This window comes from Sciurus carolinensis, chromosome 9 (genome assembly GCF_902686445.1).
Source record: "Sciurus carolinensis chromosome 9, mSciCar1.2, whole genome shotgun sequence".
NCBI lineage: Eukaryota > Metazoa > Chordata > Mammalia > Rodentia > Sciuridae > Sciurus > Sciurus carolinensis.
This window is the reverse complement of record NC_062221.1, coordinates 91,958,003-91,967,174: the sequence shown is the minus strand read 5'-3', so window position 1 is coordinate 91,967,174 and position 9,172 is coordinate 91,958,003. Positions and strand designations below refer to the sequence as shown.

The 9,172-nt window shown below is 38.4% G+C and overlaps 1 pseudogene; it reads left to right on the top strand.

The window, feature by feature from the left end:
- The first annotated feature begins 4,273 nt into the window (after positions 1 to 4,273).
- LOC124993685 (actin-related protein 3-like) lies at positions 4,274 to 4,977 on the top strand (annotated as a pseudogene).
- Positions 4,978 to 9,172: the final 4,195 nt, after the last annotated feature.

Genomic DNA, 9,172 nt, shown 5'->3' with positions numbered 1-9,172 from the left:
AAAAAGGAAATTGAAATTGTTTTCAAAATGGTCACATTTCAGGCCAAAAGGAAAGTGAAGAAATCATGCATTGTTGCCTCAGAAGGGCTCTCCAGGGTCTGTCATCTTTTACCTGATATAACAGTTGCTAACACTTATATCAGAGTTCTCATTCTCCGCCCCTTGGCCTACAGGATTCAGGCATATCAGACAGACCTTGCCTTTGACAAGAACATCAACAGCTCTTTGCTCCCTATCTTTGGTTTGGCCACTTCCATCCCAGACCCAGTGTCAAGACTTGATGCTGGCTCAGTGGATCATGTCTCCCATAGATCCAGGAGATAAAGCTGTATAAAACCCCCAAATCTAAGTGTGCCCGTGTTGGTGACAGTGGTAGCATTATTGGGAGGAAGAGGAGGACATAAACAAATGCCCAGGAGAGGAGCAGCAGCAGAAGCCACCCCAACCTGACAATCATGCAGAAGACTTGGACCTTTCACCCTCACTCACCCATAGGCCAGGGACACCCTCTGTTCTATAGTTCCCAAGTGATTCCTGGGCTAATGTGGGCAAAAGATTGGTAGCGGGGAGCTACCTGGCTCTGGTGTGTTCAAGCTCTCCAAGTTCCCTGATGTGTCTGACTCTACCATTGCCATCGAAAATTCTGAGATTAACTGTGGCGCCAGGGAGCCATGGGAATGGAACCAAAGCTGGCGCCTCAGTTGTAAGCATATAGTATTCCTAATTAATCCCACCTGGCTTCACACGAGTATCTAAACAGAAGTGCCTTTGGCATTATTTGAATCACAGAATTAGCCTGGCTTCTGCTTGGTAGCTTCAGAGCCCTTTCTTCAAAGCATGCAGCAATACAAGCAATTCAAAGCATAAGGAATAATTGGTTTTTTCATAATAATGTGTGCCCTGGACAAGAAAAATATCCTAAGTTAAATACAACCAGAAACATAATCAATAAAGCACTAAAAATTTATTGCAAGTAGTGCCAAATGCAATTTTTGAAACTTTTTTGGAAATCATGATAGTTTAAACATGAATGGAATTCATAGTTTACCAAACATTTCCACCACCTTTCCAATTTAAAAGGAAAATAATGTCACAGCAACTACAAACTACAAACAGCATAAGAAGACATAAGCCTGTTTATGCAGACTTTGCAGAAATTCACAATACTAGATAACTCATTCATGGGGAAAATAAATATTTGGCTTAAGCCAAAGAGTGTTTTCAGGAGTTACTATGTTATGATAATACCTGTTCTTTATAATCTTTATATTTCAGATTCTGAAGAAAGTGAAATAGGATCTTTTACTTCATTTGCATGCATCAGAGAAGTCCAAGGAAACACTTCCGTGAAATTTGCTGTTGTAGACAATCTATTTAATTGCAGTGATGTGACTCTGTACAATAAGGCAAGACCTCAAAGTTGGAAATAACCACTAATTTTCTTGTCAAATCTTGCCAGCAGCTGGTAACCATGACTCACCAAAACCTGAGTGGTTGTTTCTTAGTGGTGGTTTCCCGTTCATGACCCACCAGAGTTCTGGGTGGTCTCTGGAATATCTGGGATTTATGGCTGGCCTTTCCCATAGCAAGGCAAATACTTCAGATGTTATTGCTGACCGTTTTATTGTGGAATAATACTTAACTTAGTCACTCCAAAATCAAATGAGGGATGCTATGAGATCTAGTTTACCATCAGTATGACTCTTTCATGGGCAAGAGGAGGAATTTCCAACACATACAACATATTCTTCAGAGCCAGGACAAGAAAGGAATCAGCCTTTACCACTTCAAAAAAAAAAAATAATAATAATGAAGAAGAAACAAGGGGATAGATTCTACCCCGAATAAACCCACATACACCTTTTCTACTGAGAGGCTCCTTCTATGTTCAGGGTTCTAATATGTAAGATCACTTTGCACTATATTTCTCTAAGTTCTGAATGTCAATAAGAATTTCAAGGAAAAATTCTACCTTTAAAAAAAATCTTTTCCCATTACAAAAATGATTCAAATTTGGGGTTGGGGCTATAGTTCAGTGGCAGAGTACTTGCCTAGCAAATGTGAGGCACTGGATTTGATCCTTAGCACCACATAAAAATAAACAAATGAAATGTCCATCTATGACTACAAAAAAAAATTTTTAAATGATTCAAATTTGTTACTAAGACATCACCTTCAATTTTAAAAGGGTAATGCTCTTGGAAGAGTAATACCATAAAGTATTTCACATTATTTATACTTACTATGATTAAAAGGAAATTTGATTTTATTTGGGAAGAAGAAATAAAGATTCTGATTCTCCCCAGTGAAGAACAGCTACACAAATAAGAAGATAAACTGAAGAAGATTAACTTCAGACTAAACTTCCACGTCAGTTTTAAAGCACTTCTGTTAAGCAGACAATGATGTGTAGTCTCAACCTGTCTGGATAGTATTCATCTGGGTTCAGGTATTTTAATGTTCTTAATTTCATCTTTAATTCATTTATTCATTCAACATTTATTGGGCATCTGAAAGCACCTGCTACACATCAAGCACTGTTACACATGCTGGGATTTAGCAGTCAACAAAATAGGCAAAACTCTCTGAAACTTTAGTACACTACAATTTTAATATAATTAAAATAAAATACCAGGGATAAATTAATATTCAAATTTTTAAGGCTGTCACTCTATATTCTCCTACAACTCAGTACAAACACATAGTACAGCTGTAATCCTTGTTGCTCACTAACTCTCCTTCGTAGGGTTTCAGTTAAGATGGCAACATCTTTAGCCACAACATCAAACATTTAAGCTAATCTTTGTGCTTTTTGTCCTCCTTTCTACTGGGCTGAACTGTCATTTTACAATCTCCACCCCTGTCCTCTGGAACACCACCTTCTTCCACAGAGGAGTTATCCCCAAGGACTGGCCTGTGGCAGGGACACAGCAGACACCTCTGACCTGCTCAGTGTTTCTCAAAGTTTTCCTCTCTTGTCCCATTTTCATCACATGACTTCTTTGATTTGCATGTTCTTAAATATGCCAGGAATGCAGGACTACCTTCTTCAGTTTACTTCATCTTGATTGCTCAGTGGAAAACAACAAATTGTTTCCTTTTTGTGAGTGGGCCACCTCCCTGTTATTCAGCAGTAGAAACTGGTTTCTGGAACATTGCAAAACAATTTCTTTTGCTCAAATATTCCTTCTTCCACCCATCTCCTAAAAGGCTTTCTAAAGTACAAATGCCACCCTGGGTCATTCTGATCCAAGAGGTCAGAATGGGACCTAGGCAACTGTATCCTTTTTTATTTTTAATGACATGGTTATTTAGATGTGCATCCAAGTTTGAGAACATCATCCAGAGATTAAACTGGTTAAAATACACTTAGTACAATAACTTCTGCACAATTCAACTTTTCACACATGTATCTAACCACTCAGTGTTTTCATCTTCTCTGGATAAATCACCTTCTACCCACATAGTTAACTTAAACATTTATATTTGTGGCTACACTTGGTTGTATCATTCAAGATCTCCTCACCACCAACCCTTTTGTATTCCTAAGTGATCTTAGTTTAGACACTGCTTCCTATTTGGCTCTTTTCATACTTTATTTCTAATTTATCTATATTAGATTCTAGCCAACATTAAGGGTAACAGCCTTGTCTAGACTAGGCTTTTAGATCTTTAAAAATAATCAATGAGGCAAACAATAACCTCGAAAACTACAGGTTTACAACAATAGGCAAATAATAACCTGGAAAACAAGTAATAACCTATCAAAATGTTAGTCTACTGCCCCTAAAATGTCATTCAAAAGAACTGAGCAGAATACTCTGGGTATGGGCCTGGCCTGGCCTGGTGGGCATGAACACCAGTGGTCCATCGGCTTCCTAGGAAAAGGCAGTGTGAGAGGAAGAAGGTGTAAGAGAGGGCAACCCAGTCAAGGCAGGTTAAATAGTCCCTATCTGCTGCCATCAACCTCAGAACCAAACAGCACAAAACAACATATCAGCAGGAGCAAGAAAGAAGGAAAATGGCAGACAGCTACCAGCTTGTGGCAGATTGTGGTACCAGGTATACAAAACTGGAACATGCTGCAAATATAGACCATGTTTATTAAAATTTATGTCAATCCCTTTATTATCCTTTTATGCTACTGAAGAATTAGCAAGCTCAAAACAGGACAATGAAAAGGGCTGGTGTCCTAGACATCATTGGGGATCAATAGGAAAAGTCACCTTTACTACAAAGTGGCCAATCCAACAGGTGCAATTGAGGACTGTCAATGGAAAGATTTATGGAGCAGTGATGCATAAATACTTAAAGCAGAACCTACAAGTCAATACTTGCTTTTGACTAAACCTCCACTAAATAATCAAGAAAACTGAAATAATGCTACTGAAATAATGTTTGAGTCCTTCCATATTTCAACTTGTACATAGCCTGGAAGGTTGTTCTTGTTGTTCTTCCTTAACGGCATCCTGAGCATCAAACCAAGTTGGAAACAAGCCACTGACAGGTATGGGAACAGGGAGTAAGGATGGTGTCATTTCTGTCCCATTCTACGACTGAAGGATACGGCTGGCAACTGGTAAGCACGTTCCAGTCACAGGGTGAGCCATCACATATTTCATTCAGCAGCTGCTCAGAGGCTGAGGAGTAGGAATTCCTCCAGAGCAATCCCTGGAAATAGCTTATCACAGTAAAGGAGTGCTATAGCTATATCTGCCCAGATTTAGCAAAAGAATTTAACAAGTATGATACAGATGGGCCAAGCGGATTAAGCAGTATACTGGGATCAAGATAATCTCAAAGAATTTTCCATTGACGTTGGTTATGAGAGGTCCTTGGGACCTGACATATTTTTTTCATCCAAAATTTGCTAATCCTGACTTCACACAACCTACCAAAGAAATAGTAGATGAAGTAATTCAGAATTATCTTTGTGATAGAGTTTTCACGACAAGAATTCTGACCCCACTAAACTAAATATGTAGGAACGCTGAACGTTACTTATATTCTGAAAATGTGAACAAAAGATAAATTTTAAAAAGTGGCCTCATAGGCAACAATATAAATGTATTTAATGTCATTGAACAATATACAAATGGTTAACAAAACAGTAAACTTTACTTGTACTTGTTACCTCATAAAAATATATTTTTTAAAAAAGTGACCTCATGACACTTGGCATCCTCATTCATCGGACAAGAGATGATAGTAATTATGAATCACTATCATTCCCCACCCCCACCTTCCACCACAAAAAAAAAGGTTTGGTTTTTTTTTTCAAGTGCTTTTAGAACTAAGAAACTAGTATCTTTGATGAAGTTTACACATATTCTTAGTTTCTAAAAAAATGAAGACAAGTTTGTTGAATTAGCTTAAAAAATTAATGTCCACAACATACAGGTATTGCCATACTGGATTCAACATACTGAGATTTCTTTCTAATTCCCAAGTATAGAAGGTGTCACTAACCCAAATTGTGAGGGGTGGACACAGGACAATGTAGTGTGAGCAAACACTCAACTGCTTCTGAAGATGATGATGTGGGCCTTTCTTACAATCTACCCTGAGGCAGAAATGACTGGAAGCTCTGAGACACAATCAAATCTCCATTAGCTGACTTCTTTTGGTTTTAGGAAAACTTCTTCTCAGCTCTTGCTTATTTATTTTAAAAAATCCATTTTAATTGAGAAGTAGTACTTGTACATTTTTATCAGACCACAGTGTGAACTGGGATAGATGTATACAATGTATAATGATCAGGTCATAGTAATTTGCATACCCATAATTTCAGACATGTATCATATTGGAAACATTCAAAAACCTCTCTGCCAGCTATCTCAAAATATTCAATTAATTGTTGTCAACCACAGTTAACCTACTGTGCTATTTCCTCTCTACTGTTTATTGGTAATATTAAACATCAAGTTGGTACAATTTATAGGCAACAACTTTTCATAATTCTGAAAAGACCATTTGTATTGTTCCATTGTTATATTAATATGAAATTTATGATTTTTACAAAAGATGTATGCAGATTTGGGTGGAACTTCCATGAAAATATCAGTTCCCAGAACAACTTGTTATTTCTATTTTTTCTAAGAAAAAGGCTGAAACATTAAATGAATTCAAATGTTAAAGGGCTTCATGCTATGTCTCAGCTCTATTAAATTTAGAGTTGTATTGCATGCAACCTTTATACACCCTTTTTGATAAGATTGTTTTTGATAAGAATGCAAGAGCTGCTGGGTGGCACCCTTTAGGGAGTTTTGATGCTCTCATCAGTTCTCACCTTCTTACCCCTTTTCCTATCAAGCCAATCATAGCATGACTGAGCAGTAGTCTATGCCCAGAAATTTACAGGGCAAAAGGAAGACCCACAGTGGATGGAAGTCATCATTCCACTTTACCACAAGACTGTCATCAATATTGTGTTTTTTTTCAATACTGAAAAGATTAAGGAGTCCAGTAGGTGACACAGACAATCCATAGCCTGTTTCCATCTAGCAAGCAAGAATTGACTTAGCATGTGTGGCATACTCAACATTGTGCTAAAGAGATATAAACCTAAAACCTAGCCACTATTCAAGAAGTTTGCAACACAGTTGGAAAAACAAGATATACACACAAACTTTTAGGCAAAAAGAAGCAGGCATCCAGAACAAGGTGTGGTGTCCCTGACTTTGCATGAGAGATGCTACACACTTATTTCAACCTTGTTTTCTCCTGATGTTGGCTACATTGACTCTAGGTTCCCTTTGATTCTAATGTTTAGGTAACTGAAGAGAGACTTTTTTGTTCCTGTTAGTTCCTAATTATCTTGTTCCTCTACTGATGCTCCAAATATCTGAGAAGTCATCTTCTCCATCTGTAACTCCATTATACTACAAAACAACACAGGACTGCCTTGTAACCTCAGTGTTTGACAGATTCACCTTATCTCTGAATGAAGGCCCTGGCAGGATCCAGGAAAGTTAAGCTAGAGGCCAATTTGAACAAATCATTCCATACTATATGCAAATCCTTCCTGCTACTAGATGCAGACCATTGGGTCTTAGACCCAATTGATGAATCTTGACTCTTCCTCCCTTCAGATTTTTCCTCAGTCCTCAATGCAAAGGACCACATTCCACAATCTTCCCCCCACAAAAAAATGTCCATTTTTGATTGATAAAAGAGGTCAACATTAGAATTCCCAGTACAATACAAAAAATTCAGAACCAGACACAAAACTTTCCCATTCAACCAATGTTATCCTCTTTTACTAGCTATAGTAAGTTGACAGTGTCCTCAAAAAAGATATGACCAAGTCTTAACTCATGACCCCTAGGACCTATAAATATGATCCTATCTGGAAACAGGGTCTTTACAGATGTAATTAAGGATTTCCTGGGTGTGATCACCCAGGATTTAGAGTAGGCTCTAAATGATCAGTGTCTTTGTAAGAGAATGGAAAGAAGGGTTTAAGACATAGTAACACAGGGGAGACGGCCATGTGATGCCGACAGATTGAGTGATGCCTCTACAAGCCAAGGAGCACCAAGGATTGCAGACAACCCCAAAACCTAAGGAAAACACAAAGAACATTTTCCCCCTTAGAGCCTCCAGAAGGAACTGAACCTGCCAACACTTTGATTCGAGGACTCCTACCTTCCACAACTGTTGTTTTAAGCCACCACATTTACAGTGATGTTTCACAGTAGCCTTCAGAAACAAATATAATAGTCTCATAATGTCCCTGAAACATACCATCCTCTCTCCCACCCCCATAACTTTGCTTAATTATTCCCCCCCACACACAGTGACATATCATTCACATTTTCTCTTATCCTTCTCAGCCTTCAAGACCTCTCTCAGATCCTAATTATTCCAAGCAAGTTTCCACAGCTGATTCTAACCACTAATGTTCTTAACTTTATCTTGATATGCTTAATAAACTGTCTTCTCCTACTGAAGGTTCCACATTTCCTTAAAGAAATCAAAAGTTCCACAAATACAGTCTTATGCTATACCTACCTAACCTTAATCTGGTAAGAGCCGTACAAAGACATCTTTATTTACTGTATTCCATTGGATAAGCCAAGAAAATGGGCTTCATAGCTAGTAGGTAACAGTTGTAGCCCATTGATATAACAACCAAATATCAGTAATGTTAGAGCAGAGTCACTCTCCAAATTTTATGAAAGACCTTATTTAGAATGAAATGAACAATATCCCACCTCATTCCTCTGAGGTGCTGCTCAAAGTTCAAATTCCACTCTAAAAGCTGTTACTGTCACTCTGTGAAATAAGAGGATCCACAGAAGTTTCCCACAGCAAGACTACATAAACCATATAACATAATTAGTGATAATGAAGATCACTGATGTATTTAGGTGGCAGTCTGAAGCTGCTGCAGCTGGGATAGGATTAAAAGAAAGACTCATGAAATAAAATAAAAATAATCAAGAAAAGTGTTTAAATCTTCCTTTGTAATACAAGCATAAATAGAACCTTTTCTCAGAGTAGAATGACCTTGAACAGATGTTTGCAAATTATACTTCCTTTTCTTCTTTCATGGCTTTGGATAAACATTGTTATTTCCATACTTTCTTATTTTCAGGACCCTCAAGTAGGAACCCATGACTCAAATCCTTGTAAAACATAGGTGACCTAAGGTCTTCTAGGGAAAAGCTGACCTTGCTACATGGTGGGACATAAAACGGAGTCAGACAGGCCATGAAGACAAGAGACACAGCAGATGCTTCTCCCTCTGGCCCTTTTTGTTAACAGAACAAGAGTTGTCTAGTGACTCAGTGGGTGGGACTGGGAGGACACTGAAGAAAACACGTTGAGACAAACTCTACAAGGAAATTTCCCTCCCTGGGTCAATCTTGGGCCAGGACATTGCCTGCCTCTTGTAATGGAGTGGAATTAATGTGGTCGACAAAATCTCCTAATATTCTCCAAACCAACAAGTCACTGCTTCCCATAAATTATCCTGGAATCCCATACTGTGGACATGAGGTGCTGGGAGGGGAACTAGTGATACTCTTTCTCTTAGCAACCAGGTTAGCTAAGCAAGGATTTCACATCGAAACTCCACACATCCCACAGAAGCAACTCTTAAGATTCATTTGACTCGACCCTACCCCCTGGCCTCCCTGCCACCTGCTCCTGCGGAGACCTCACCTGA